General features: G+C 44.0%; 1 long non-coding RNA gene across 1 annotated transcript; it reads left to right on the top strand.

Moving 5' to 3' along the window:
• The first annotated feature begins 3994 nt into the window (after positions 1-3994).
• Positions 3995-7089, top strand: LOC135308120 (uncharacterized). Its single transcript, XR_010368650.1, has 3 exons — positions 3995-4109; positions 4319-4440; positions 7028-7089. It is a non-coding gene; the product is annotated as an uncharacterized LOC135308120 (long non-coding RNA).
• Positions 7090-14631: the final 7542 nt, after the last annotated feature.

The raw sequence follows: 14631 nt of genomic DNA, 5'->3' as shown, positions 1-14631 counted from the left end.
GGAGCTGATGTCCTTGCACAAAACAGATTTTGCAGGAGGAAGCTGCGAGCTGGGGCCGGAGCTGCTCCAAGTGCCAAAATCCCATCTCAGATCTGCCCCATTTGGCTTCCCCCTAAAATCCCTGCCAGCAGGGCTTGGGCACGACCCTGCCCACAGCCTGGCATCAAACACTCTGTCATGATTTATCAGGAGCCCGTAAAGGGATGAGCTCCTCTGTCCCAGCCCTGGCTGTTGTGTGGGGTTGGGATGACAGCAAAAATCAGAGCAGCCTTTGGGAAGCAGACAGGATTTTGATTTTCTCCTTCCTCAGGAAGCGATCCCCATGAATGAATTCTTACCTCTACCATCCTGTCACCAGCTTTCAGACTGAAGTAGGAAGTTTCCTGTGGCTGCCTGCATCTTTTATATTTTGTCCTTTCTGTGACTGAGCTAATTTCCCCCTGCTTTCCTGGGTTGGTGGCCTAGGAAAATGTATATTTAGCTTTTCTTATTGTAGAGGCACAATAGAACAGAAGTCTCAAGCCTGTTTCCCTCTCACCCACAGCTTAAACACAATTAACTTTTCATTTGATGCATTCTTCCTGTCTGCACTCATAATGCTCCCCCAGGAAATGAGAGCCAATAAGTCCTACCCAGGAGTAGGAGAGCAGGGTACTGACCAAATATTGTATAATTCTGTATTATAGGCCTATGGGAAAAAAGTTAATTAAAGACCACTGGTATCCTTTGGGAAAATGTTTAATATATCAGCTCTTGCTGCACAACCATGCAAACAAACCCCTCCTCTTTGGAAAATGTGAATATATCACACATTTGGGAAAAAAGCAGCAAAATCCAGTGGTGTTTTTATTGGTCATTGGCCACAAATAAGTCTAATAAGATACACAAAGAATACAATTAAATAACATTAACTTCAACAAGCAGGATCTCTGCTGTGGCCTATACATCACCTTTCTGAATTGGAAAGCACCTTTATATAATTCAGGTCCTGCCATAATTTTTTTTTCAACTATAATAACAATTAATAAACATTTCCACATAGTTCCTTGGGCTTGGTGAGCACAAAAGAAGACTCAAAGACAAACCCAGGCTTCCAAATTCTCTCGGAATAGGAGCCCTGAACAGTTTTATGCAGAAACAAGAGTGGAGAGTGTCTCTGCCTGACTCTCCCCACAGGAATGTACAACACTGACATCCTGCAAGGGATTCACTTGGAAAGCCAAAAACTCAGTGCTCCAAGAGTCACACATTCTGTGCAGTAGAAAAGCGGAGGTTCATTGAACAGCTCTCTCATTAGCACACATTTCCAGAGCAGCAAACCCCGTCTCCGAGGTCACATTAAGAAAGCCTGATGCTACGTTTTCTTTTACTGGTGTTATTAACCCCCCGGAGCAGGTGCCGCATTTCGGCACCTGCAACAGGTTCACACAATTGTTAGCACTTGCATTTGAATGCAAATAGGATGTTTGCTTGAAAACAAGTGCATTTTTTCCAGCAACAGCCTCCAAAGAAAACCCAAATCAGGATCTCAGCTTGCACTTCCTTGGACGTGCCAGTAGCACCAGCAGGAAATGTTCAGACCTGCTCTGACCTGATGGATCTCACAGGAGGAAGCCCCTAAGCAAGCAGGCTCTGTGACTGCCAGAGAGCACGAGAAAAAAAATACTTTACCAAACCATAAAATAGGGATAAATAGGATTTCTAGTGGATCTGAGACTCTGCCTGGTGGGAGGGAGCCCCTCTCCTCCTGCACAGCCCCAGAGCATCCCAGGTGAGCTGCAGCGAGCAGGGATCCATCTGACACAGGGAGGAAAGGCTGCACACCCAAAGCTGGCAGCACATTTCCCTCCCAGGCTGGGACTGCAGCTGCAGGCATCTGCCTCCAGCCCTGGGGAGGGCACACAGCTCCTGAGCAGCTCCCAGGGCTTGCATTTCACCTCACCCTCCCAAATTCCAGGCAGCAGCGTTGATCTGGAGGCTGAGCTCCACAGATGTGTGAGTGAGGAGCAAACACAGGTGGAGAATGGCTGCAGGCACACAGCTGAGCCACGGACCTGGCTGTCATTGACTCTGCCATTCCAGGTTCATTTGGGACCTGCAGCTTGCTCTTGTTTAAACAGGACACTGGCACGGAGTCTTGCCATAAAAATTGGGTTATAGGAACAGTTTTCCCCCAGCCCACTCACACCCACAATGATTTTCACCAATGGATCTCAGAACACTTCATAGCAGAGGAGGAGGAAGGATGACCTGGCCCTCACATGCCCTCTGAACAGAGAGAAGCTGTGAGAGAAGCAGAGAAAAGAATAATCAGAACAATTCTTATCTCATTTACTGCGCCTGTGTTTGTGCACATGTGGAATGTGTTAAGAAATTTGCCCACCTGAAGGAATTTGGTAATTAGATTCTGCTGAAAACTGTTTTGTTTCCTTGACCAATCAGTCAAAACTGTGTCCTGACTGTTAGGAGACAGTCTCGAGTTTTCTTAAGTATCTTTTACTATTCTTTAGTATTTTTATAGTATAGTATCTCTCTTTAATATAGTGTAATGTAATATAATACAGTTTTAATAAAATGTGTTCAAATTCTAAAACCTTCGAGTCAGATACCAATCATTTCCTTCATCAGGGGCATCCTACAATTACAATAACCAGGTACTGCCAAAATCATGTCAGAACTGTGTCCTGCAGGTGCCACTGCCAGCTCCAACAAAGACATCACCTCCTGAGTGGGACACTCATGGCAGCAGCAGCAGTGGCTGGATCAGCTCAAAGGAGTGTCCTCCCTGCTACTTCTGCTGGGACATTGTTTAAAAAAGAAACCTACCCACACACAAATTCAGTATAATCACACACATGCTGTTTTTCTGGGTCTTAAAAAAGCCCATCTGCAACGAGGCCACCCACAAACTGAAATAAGTCATTTGTCTAGCAGGGTTTCCTGGTGGAATACACAACAAGAAAGACACAGCCTCTGTGTTAAAAATAAGTGTGTATATATATCCACCATGCTTCTAGTTTTGACTTTAACTACAAGGTGCTCCCAGAGTAGAGTTCTTGTGTCTATGATTTATCAGGCAACATATTGCTCTTTACTTTGGTAATTACAAACACCTTTTTCCAACACTCAAATAATTGTTTCCACAAAAATAACCTCACGTGAAAGGAGTAATAAGCACAAAATGATGTTTCATTAAGACCATCAACGATTTTTTATTAGCAGTTCCATCAGATTTAAATGGCATCTTTAGTTTGTGCATGTGCATATGTATAATCTGTGTCAGATTTGTCAGCTTTTGATGGATGTTTTCACTCTCCCTGCTATTATTACTCTTATATAGTAATAGTGGCAACAGGGACCTAGTTTATTAAACCTTATGTTGCATCTGCCACAATGCCCTGGGGCTGGAGTGCAGTCATCTATTCCAAGCACTATTCCTTGCAATTACACTTGATTGTTAACTGTATATGTTCAGGAGCACTTACATTTGAGTGCTGCAGTCCCGAGGTTTCCTCCTGATGGGCCGTGCTCAGCTCCTGGACAGTTAATGGGATTATCCAGACCATTAGAACTGAAACACAAACTGAAAACACATTAGTATAGCTAATAGTGGGCTAAAATATCAGTGCTGGCAGAGAGCAGTATGGCTTTGGAATCTTTTGGTGGTGTGTTTTAGCAGCAGCAGATTTTAAAACGGAGTTGGCACTGAGGATATGGCGTGCCAACATCCTCCCAGCCTGGCTGAAGCACCCAGGCTGCACACACTGCACCATCCCTCCCACTGCCAGCATCCTCCTCCATCCTCCAGCCTGCCAAGGAGCACAGCAAAGCCTCCTGAGGTGTCCATAACACACCACAAGCAGGCAAGGAGGGAAAGGATCACATCAGCCACTGCCCTCAGGTGACAAAGCACCCAGAGCATGCCACAGGAGAAGGAATGCAGTGATTCTTTGGCTGCTGCATCACAGTTTGAGCATAGACAGCATAAAGCCAACCTCTTCCAGGAGAAAAATACTCCAGCATCCTCAGGGAGCACAAAACGAGTCTGCCAAGTACAGCACAATGCATGCAATGAAAGCTGCACACTGAGGGATCCTCCAAGGAGTGGGGTGAGTCAGGAGCACCCACTGCTCCACAGAACAGGAAACTTCCACCACCAGGGCACAGGGAAGGAGCAGGGAAGGAGCACAGTCCAGCCAGGTGTTCAATGGAGGGTGGGAGCTGCTTTGCAGCAGACTCAAGGTGCTCACACATCACAGCAGCTCAGCCTGAGAGGTGGGAATGAGAGACAGCTTTGAGTGAGCAGCTTCCCCTGCAGGGCTGGGAGCAAGTTCCATTCATCTGCTGCAGAGATCCTGCAGGCTGAACAGCCAGAAGAGCAAAGAGTGGAGCTGCATGTCAATATTGGCTGTCATGTCACCAGGAAGCAAAAACAGCCAGGTGAGCCCAGACCTCAGAAACAGGGTCAGGAGAGATGTGAAAACATCTCTATCACATTATTTTGTCAAGTTCTGCTTAAGGGTTGATTGATGCACCTGTATCATCAAACAGCATTAATCTGGGAAGCTTTGAGATCAAGCCATCATTCATCAGTTTAAAAATTTCAAATCAACCACTGAGAGATTAATTATTACAGAAGTTGTCTAGATGTCTTTGTGTATTTACTGTTCTGCAACAATTAGGAAGTTTACATTATTTGCTCAGAGACAGGCAATTGCTAACCCTGGTACTAGTAATAAATCAAGTTCTCTTTTTTACATATTGTTAAACTTGAATCTAGACATCTGCATGATGTACTTATTGACATTTTTCTGAATATGCTTGTCTTAACAAACACAAGGTTTTGTACACTGAACGCAAAGCTTGAGTTATTTCATATTCAGAAAAATAAAAAGTGTACTTTGTAGCAGTATCAGAAGGAGCACAGTGGCCTCCTAAAATAGAATAATTAAATAATTAAAGTCATACCAGCAGACAAGCAAAGATGGTCTCAAAAATATCAAGAGACTGAAGGCATAAATCATGATTACAACCCATATAATCTTTGACCTACACACAAGCTACAAGGTTCAGAGGTGGCATTGCATTATGTATTTATTGCCTGCCCAAGCCATTATTCACCAGCCTTCATTTTAAGGGGTAGGTATGATGGGAGTCCATGGCAGGGGAGAATACATCATAAAACCTCCCCTGTAAAGGATGGCACAGCTAATTTATCTTGTTCCTCCTCCTCCTCAGCTCATGGTGTGGCAGCTCCCTACAAAATGTCCCTTGGACAGCAGGACCAGCTTGGGCAGTGCTCCCACCTTGGGGTGTCAGAGCCAACACCCCCAGACCCCTGCCAGGCTTTTGGCCCCAGCTCTGCCCTGCCTTGCTCCCTCTCCCCTGTGTGGTCTGGCAGCTCCCAGGGGCTCCAGCAAGGTGGAAATTTCCATGGATGGATGGGGAATCCAAGGGCAGTGCAGTGATTTCAACAGCCCTGTGATGGTTTCACCAAAAAATTTAATCCTGACCACTCCTTTGCCAATATCCAATAATCCTAACCACTCCTTTGCCAATATCCAATAATCCTAACCTCTCCTTTTCCAATATTCAACAATCCTAACCACTCCTTTGCCAATATTCAATAATCCTAACCACTCCTTTGCCAATATTCAATAATCCTAACCTCTCCTTTGCCATATTCAGGTCTTTTCAGCAATTCAAGGAAACCATGTGCCAGATACCTTAATGCAAAGTGGTCACAAAGAAACTGAAAAATATTGCAGCTTATGTGAGAATGTGCATTCAGCTTGTTCTGTATTCAGCTCCAACAGAGGAAGCAATTTCTGTAAAACCCAGTTTTGCTGCCTGGTTCCTGGCACCGTTATCTAAACAAGCCCTCAGGCGGTTATTTGTAGTATTTACATTTTTTACCAACTTATCACAAGAAAATCCAATTGTTCCTAATGACAGTCACACTGTGTCTCTCCCATTCTCATATCCAGGAAAGTGTTTATTATCCATTTGTAGTAATTAAGGCACTGATGTTCTATGGATCCATAAAGCCAACATCATTAGGCAAACAAAGGCACTTTTTCCACCCCCAACTTATTGCTGCAAAAATATTTTAAAATAAAAGCTCATTTATAACACATAGCATAGTTTGAAGAACAAACCACCATTGGCTAATCACAAGAATTCTTAGAACTGGGGAAAAAGAAATAAAAGAGATCTGTAAAAATTATTTTTCCAGCATTTGCTAAAGAGTAAAGAAAGAAGTAAAATAATCAGCTAGCCAAAACCAGAGGTGGTGTTGGGGAGTGACTGTCTTTCCTTATTTGATCTTTTCTTGTCAAATGGTTAAGCAAACTCCTTAGCAAGTTACAGTAAGGCAGAAAAGCAGGATGGGAATGAAATGCCTGCATTAAACAAACTCCATTGAATCTACCACGGCCAGGGAGAACAACTGAAAGCCAGCAGAGCTGTGTCTGAGTGCCAAGCCAGGACCTTACACCCCAGAAGCAGGACACACATCTCTGCCACAACACATCTTCCAGCCCTTCAGAGCACTACCAGGATCATCACAGGGTCCTCAGAGAGGCCAGGTGAAATCCCAGAGCTGGTGAAGTCCACAAGAACACTCACATTAAACTCTGGATTTATTCTGCACCTCCATTCTCTGTAGCAGCACTGCTCACCACCTCAGCACTGCGCACAAAACATGAATTTAATTTCAGTGCTTCTTACTCCAGTGGAGAACCACAGCCCACCAGCAAGCTCCAGAAGAAACAGCTCTTCATTTCTGGAAATGCTATCTTGCTCTACACCACATCTTGTTCTATTTCCTCTCTTGGCAGTGCTGCAGTCATCCACTGCAGCACATGTTAAATTAGGACTGGAACACTTCTCAAGTATTTTCTTCCCCCAGCCACGCAGTGAAACAAATTCTGTTCCTCTGCAAACCCCTCCTGTAAGTGCACATACACTTCCACTTCCAAACACAACAGCCACAGTCATTTTTTCTTTTTTTTTTTTTTCCTTGCAGAGCTGAAGGAAGTGGGAGTTCACATCTTCTCATGGCATAAAGTTTAAATGAAGTGTTTGAAAAAAGGTGTCTCGTTGGAGCTGTGCAGTTTCTGCAAAGGTGATCAGACCTCAGCAAGTTTGGCTTTCAGTGTAAGATGTAAAAATTGGGCTGCATTTTCTCAAGTCTGCAAATCTTCTTGGCAGATTTGAGCTTTAGCTCAAACAGATCTGGCCTGATTTATATTTTGTTTGAAATGATGCCCAAAACTATGATTAAGTAAGGTTTCCACCAAGCCCCTCAATTCAGCTCGACGGAATGGTCTCATTTTTCCTGGAAGACAGGAAGGAAAGGAGGCAGATGTGCAGAAAACTTCTCCACAGAGCATGGAGATGACCAAAAAAAGAGGTTCCAAAGACAACGATGCACAACACAGCACTCAGCTCTGCATTTCTCATGATTTACATCCCAGCTGAGCAGCAGCTCACGCTGCATCCACTGGATTTGAGCAGAGCACAGAGGTGCTGGGAAAGACAGTTCCACAGCAGCATTCCTGCTTGATTTTCCCCTTTGATATCTGAGGGAGCAACGCCTAGAAAAGCTTTTTTTGGAAAAAGTCAATGTAGCAGTGGAGGGAGCACTGGCTGGGCCAGCAGGGGCTGCTGGGCAGGGCTTTACCCTAGCAGAGGTGTGGGCTTGGACTCAAAAACACCACCAAGCCCTCAGTGCCACAGCAAACCCAGTTCCCACCTGAGGAGTGCAAATCTGGGAGCCTCCAGGCCAAGAGATGGTGAAGGAGCCAACAGCTCCTGAGCAGATTTGACCTTGGCAGGTTTTTAATACCTTTTGTTATCCTGAGACAAATAAAAATGGCATTCTGCCTTTTCATGTTAGATTCTGCCTTCATGTTAGATTTTAGCATGCAAATTACAGGTAATTACATGTAAAAACCTTCCATATATCCCAACAGACTTAAAGACTAACCAGAAAACTTCAGGGGTGATCACATACAAAACGTAGCTTTTAGGACCCACTCTAAAGACCATAAAAAAAAAACTTTTTTAGCATGACTAGGCCTATACATTTACTATTTCTTCATTGCGCTGCTTTATAATGTGCTGCCAAAAGTCACAGTTCACATTGAATTTTTTAAAAATCAGATCTGTTTAGCACTTTAATGTCATAATGCACGTTACACAGCAGAAGCTGAATTGCTAATTATCAATTTATGAGAATTTTTACTTCCATGAAAAAGGTCGTTTGCATATATATTAAATACAGTTTGCATTTAAAACTGCAGGGAAAGTTACATAGCAATGTTCTGTAACAAAAATGAATTTTGTATTGTCAATACATGGGGGAAAGGAACTAAAACTGAGTTTCTGTAATACCTAAAGTAACAGGTTATTCAATCCTGACTGAAAATACAATTATTAAGCAGTATTTCAACTTGACATTTTAAAGCATTGCAGTGCATTAAGAGTTTTTGGAATAAAGTCACTTCTACAAAAAGTTTGTGTTCATCTCACCAAAATATAAAGGCTAAATCTGGAGGGGTGAGGGTACACACTGGGAACTAAGCTTCCAATTAAGCAATTTTCTGGAGAGGAAGGTTACTCAGGGCTATGAACACCTCTAACTGCATCTCAGCTTCAATACTAGCAGCAGTCACAACTCCAGACAAGAATTTCTGCAATGCTTAATCACAAAATTTGGTCCCTCAAAACCTCATCATCTCCTCAAGCTTTCAGTACCAAACTGAATTCATGTCAGAGTCAATGTTACCAAAGATGTGGAGATACAGCCAGTGCAGAAATGAGAATTTACTCTTACTTGCTGTGTGCTTCCTGAAGAACAGCCCATGGTTCATGTGAAGAGTCAAATTAATCCTAATATCTCACTGGAGGTGCATCTTCTCTAGCCTCCAGCAAGCCATTCAGGGAAAAATCAGTGTTATTCCTACCTGCTCCATTTCTAAGTGGGGACATTCCCCTTGGAAGGGCCTCAGAAATTCACATTCATGTTCAGAGTTTGAACCTTTCTCCACCTGTTTCTCCCAAGCTGAAACAGGAGCTCCCCCATCACATCCCTTCTCCCCTTGCCAACAGCCAGGTCAGCTCTATTTGCTTTTTTCAAATAACCTTCACTTCAATATATTCATCCTGGCCAAGTCACATCCTTATAAATAGGAAAAGGAGCACTCTTATTCTTAAACCAGAGTTCAAAATCCCACCTGCTTTGCCTCAGATGCTCAGGGTGGCATTGCCAGTACCAGCACGTAGGAGCATAACCACTCCAATTATTTGCTATAAAGGTGCCACACTACAGCTCCCAGGAGGGTTGGAATTGCTGAATGCTACAGTCTCCACAAGGAAGGAAATGCTACTGTGGTGCTTACGTGAAAATTCACTAAGTTCCTGCCCTCAAGGGAATAGTTTCCTCCTGTGATAATGCTAAACATAAACCACATTGAATTTTAAGGGCTGGTGAAAATAAAATTGGTGTGAATAAATTATTATTTATATGAAAATGCACAGTCAGGACAACGACTACATATGTAAGGCCATAAAATTTAACTATCTCACTTTGTTGTTTTAGCATACTGGGGAAAGCTATTGTCCATCTGTGGCCACACATTTATCCTCATTGTCTAGCAGGCTCACTGCCTGAGCAGTGCATTCCATTATTTAATGGAAAATGAGGTAAAACTACTTCAGGAGTAGTTGTGAGTTGTTGGATGAGAAGTGAAAAGACCCACTCAGCTCGTGGGGATATTGTTTTTTTTCCCCTTTTCATTTGAACACTGCATTTCCCAGTCATCACTTGTACTATTACCAAGAATTGAAAACAAAGGGAACATGCACCACCAGAAAATTGCTTTAGCTTAATTTTCTGTCATTGCTCCTCTTCTTCCTCACAGTCTCTGCTTCAGTTGAAAATTCTTCAGAGGTGCAGGTTGTGACAGAGATGATAAAGATGCAGAAGGCAATGCCTTTATGAACATGCTGTTGCATCAGCGTGACACAAAGGCTTAATGCTGTTTTAAATAAAGGTTTCTTGCTATTTTCTAGGAAAACAGTATCAATCTAAAAGGCTGAAGTAGAAAAAATCTGGTATGGCTTAACTCAGAGTCACAACTGAAATATATAAACCTTCCTAGCCACTACTAGGAAAACACACTTCCCACAGAAGTTTCTGGAAGGATTAGGATCACCCTGACAGTTGCATGGGAAGAGTCAAAACACTTCTGACAAGTTTCTTTCTGGAACCTGATTCAGCAAAGCATCTCAGCAGCTGCTCCTGAGCCTTGCTGAAGCAGAGCCCAGAAGTGACACCCCGTGACAGCTTCCCTGTGGGTGCCCAGAGCCAGCCCTGTGGGGACCCTGCCAGCCTGCTGGAGGGGACATCTGCCCCCGTGGAGCTCTGGGGCTCTGTCCTGCAGCTGTGCTTGGCACCAGCCCTGCCTTCAAACACCACACTGAACCAGGGTGCTGGAGCTGCTGCTCAGAAAGCACCAAACTGCTAGAACAGGGCAGGTTTCGCTGCTCCTCGCTGGAATTTCAGTGTCACCACCCCTGACGTGCTGCCCCACTGCGTGCTGACAGAGCTGGGAGCTTTGACAAGCTTAAAGAGACACTTCAGAGCTGTGCAGTGGCTGCAAGTTCTTTGGAAACTCCACTGTGTTGTCTGCTGCAAGGACGTGCTCAGAAGAGTTCATCTGGGGAACAGCTCACAGGAATTCGTGGTGTGCCACACTGCTCAGATGAATCAGCCCCACTATCTGAATTTTTCATTTCAAAAATCCCCTACTGAGACAAACACTGCCTGTGAGCTCTGGGCTGCTCAAGCACGCAGAAAAATTCAAACTTTCCCCATCTCTCATGTTAGTCTAGATAGATTCAGTGTTTGTAGGTCAGAGAAATTCTCAGTCTGCTTCCAAAAGAGGAAAGCAGGGCTGTTGGAAAACCTGTTTTACACTCCTCAAAGCAGGACTTAAAAAAACCTCTGTCTATTGATCAAGTAGTTAACTATCAAATAACACATTGTACAGTCTAGAGGGGTGATCTATAAAGAGATATAAAGAGGAAATAATGCAGTGACCAATTGCTAAACACTGGCAAGCCAACACCTTTAACTCTTGTTTAAAGCCCTGGTTCATTGGGCTCCTGGCCCAGCCCTTCCTGAGTGCCTGAAGTCCTGGGCACAGGCTGGAGCCTCATTCCCAGCCCCTATCCCTTAATACCTGTCTGGATACAGCCTCTCTTTGTGCCACCATTTTAATTGAATACTAAAAAATAATAGTTCACCGAATGCAAGATTTACTGTTAGGCATAAAAATAAAACGACAATAAAGTCACACACATAAATTAAGCAAGAAGCCCTCTAATCTGGTCCCTACCACTGCTGTATTTTCTCCCATGCCTCTGTCTCATTCCTCACCTTCTTTGAAGTACAATAAGTTACCATTATTGGTAAATATTTATATTCAGTTCTGCAGTGTCAAGATACTGGCAGTTAAGATAAGTCTTCCAAAAAACGTTCCCATCTTCCCAAGACAAGACAAATATTTATCATATATGTCTTTTTGAAAGCTTATGCCTTTTTGGGAATGAGCTTCAGGATTCTCTTTATTCTTGTCTCAGCAACTTTTAGCTAAGGAAACTAGAACAAATTAGGACTCTGTAGCCACATACACACTAGTTAAAATCAATAGCTTTAATTTTCACATTTAAACCTACAATTTTCATCTGACAGGCTCAGCAGGTTTTAATGCACACAACAATTTACTTTTACTGTTTTAATTGTTTTTAGTCAATCACTTTTATTGCTTCTCTGCATCTGACTAAACAAATTAATAGAGCTATGTTCATAAATGATTACCTTGTGAAATGGCTGGATAGATACATTTGCCAGGTTCACCTTCCATTACTGCCAACGTTAGTAATATTTATACCAAAATGTACATTTATCCAGGTTTTATAATTAAGAGAGCAACAGAAGGAAAAAAAAATCCATTTCCTGAGCACCACAGCATCAAAATTCATATTTCTAAGTCTTTCTCCAGGCCAAAAGAAAACCACCAAGCTCTGTCTGCATAGCTGGCTGAAAAAACCCTTTCTGGATCACAAAGAATCTTGTCCTGCCATGGGCCTGATCTTCTGGGAGAGGAAAACACAGAGAACATCCAATGTACTGCTCAGGATGGCACTGTCACATGGCATGAGAGACCTGGATTAATTTCTGTGTTTTGTCCCTTTTCCAGGGGCAGTGGGGCTCCAGCAAAGGCTCCGTGCTCCCTCCTTGTCCCCTCCCAGCTCTGCTTGGCCAGGCACAGCAATATTAACTCAGACACACGACCCAGCAGAGGTGTGCACAGCCCAGCCTGGAATATTTACTAACTCACCAATCAAAACCAAGATATTGCCCCAATATCAAGGAATTCTACTTTTGTGGATGCTGTAAGAGTCATTTTTCACTGAGTGTGAGTACCCAGGAGGCTCAACCCCTGGACTCTGGATCTTCTTTATAAATTCAAATTTTCTTTTATCTAATGAGACAAAACACCATAAATCCAGATTTTAAAGTCCAAGGGCCCACTGGGTTCACTCAATTCAATGGTTGGCTCTCCAGGCTCACTCCCCCAGCAGATAACTAGTGCTTCACCTACAGCTAACACACCAATTCTTCTACACTGTTTTTTCCAGCACCCTGGTGGTATCCTGTGGATTTTGGGGGAGCCTGCCCACCCTCTCAGTGCTTCAGAAGCACCCTGCCCTGTGAGTGAGTAAAAACCCCATCAGAGCTCTCCTTGCACCTTCTCAGAGCTCCTTCTCCTTCCCAAGCAGCCAGCAGAGAACCAGCCCCGCTGCTGCCCCTGTGCAAGAGCTGAAAACGATCCCACGCTGGTCAAAACTGCTGACATCAAACTAGTTTTTCAACCTGTATTCCTCCACAACATCCCTCACGTTTGATTTAAGCCTCCACTGAGCCCTCGGAAGCCGCCTGGGCCTGAAGCTGTAGGAAACTGATAAACTGCAGAGTGTGGCAGGAGGGCTTTTCACTGCTCCTTTAGAAACCTGCACAATATCTCATTTGAAAGAGCCCTGGTCTCTGGCTGAGGCTGCTAGGTGCTTCATGAATATAAACTGAATGTATGAATTGTATTGCTCCTTAAGCCTACACTCAGCTGTAACAAGAAAAATCATGAAATGCTTGTGTGATAAAAAAAATACATATATAAGCTGCAAAGAACAAACCTGTTTATTTCCTGAGGTTTGTGGAAAGTTATAATTAGGATTTGTTTTAGTAGTTCCATATTTCTTGAATCAGTTCCCTAGTCTGGATACACATCATTTTTATTTTAGGTTGCCTGGTATTAAACAGACACTTGATCCCCCAGCAGTTTTCACAAACCCACGCCTTGCTCCCCTCCCTGCACTGAGGTAACACAGCTGCTCCATAATCCTGTCTTTTCATTGTCAGGCAGGACAGCACTCTCCAAAATGCCAAACTGAGCACAACCACCTTGCTGGGATGACATATCCCAGAGCATCTCTGTTGTTCAGGACTCTTTTTTCTGAGAAAAGGCTAAATCAACAAATCTTCTGTCCCAGGGCACCCAACTGCTGCTGCTCAGCACAGAGAGCAGCAGGAAGAGCAGAGAAAGCCAGAGGTGGAACAGCCTCTCCACCCACAGGCAAATATTTCCATTTCCATCAAAGGCAGCCCTCTCCCACCACTGTATTCCAGCAGGGAGAAGTGATTCACAGAACCACAGCCACAACAAAGCCTGGGCACATCTGTATTCCCAGGCAAAACAGGATCTTACCCTGTGCCCTGAGTGGCAGCTCAGCTCATTTCTCAGCTTGCCTTGAAATGGTAACAAGGTCCAAAAAAACCACTTTTGTTTGTGCAGACCCACCCTGTGGGATGGGGGCCACAGAAGCCTCTGCAGAGGAGCTGCAGTGCTGCCCAAGGGTGACCCTGAATTTCTGTGTGCCAGACACACACGGCGCTGCTCTGACTCATGAGAGGGCTTCACACAGCCCAGCTACAGCCGATTTCACATTGCTGCCAGCTAATGACATCACTTCCTAAACACTGCTGAGGAATTAGAGTGTGATTTCAAGGGCCAGACTCCAAGTACAGGCAGGGCACCCTTGCTGCCCTCATGGATTGCAGCAGACACCCCGGGAGAGCTGATCACAGCAGCTGGAAGCTCCCAGGCACCACATTTTGCTGTTTCCCTCCACACACACCAGAGCTTGATGCTCTTTAATAACTCCTGGGCAAAGTCCTTTACAAATAAGTTCTGCTGGAATGCTGGTCAAGCTCTCCTGTTCTGCCACAACACCTGAAAATCCTGAAGAAGCTCAGGCCTCACTGCACAAACCACAGCGTGCAGCAAAAGCATGTAGGGGCCATTCAACACACCCAAAGAAATACAACAAGCAGGAAATGGGCAAATAAAAAGATAAATTAGTTCACCCCAGGTCAAATAGAAAGTCTGCATCAGAACCAAGAAGAGTACTTGATTCTTATTGTCAAGACCATAATTTCTCACTCTTAAAATTAGGAAAAAATGCACAAGACATCAAATTTTTATTTTTTTTTTCAGGACAGCC

Source organism: Passer domesticus, chromosome 9, assembly GCF_036417665.1.
Source record: "Passer domesticus isolate bPasDom1 chromosome 9, bPasDom1.hap1, whole genome shotgun sequence".
Taxonomy (NCBI): Eukaryota; Metazoa; Chordata; class Aves; order Passeriformes; family Passeridae; genus Passer; species Passer domesticus.
This window is presented reverse-complemented; position numbering and strand designations above follow the sequence as displayed.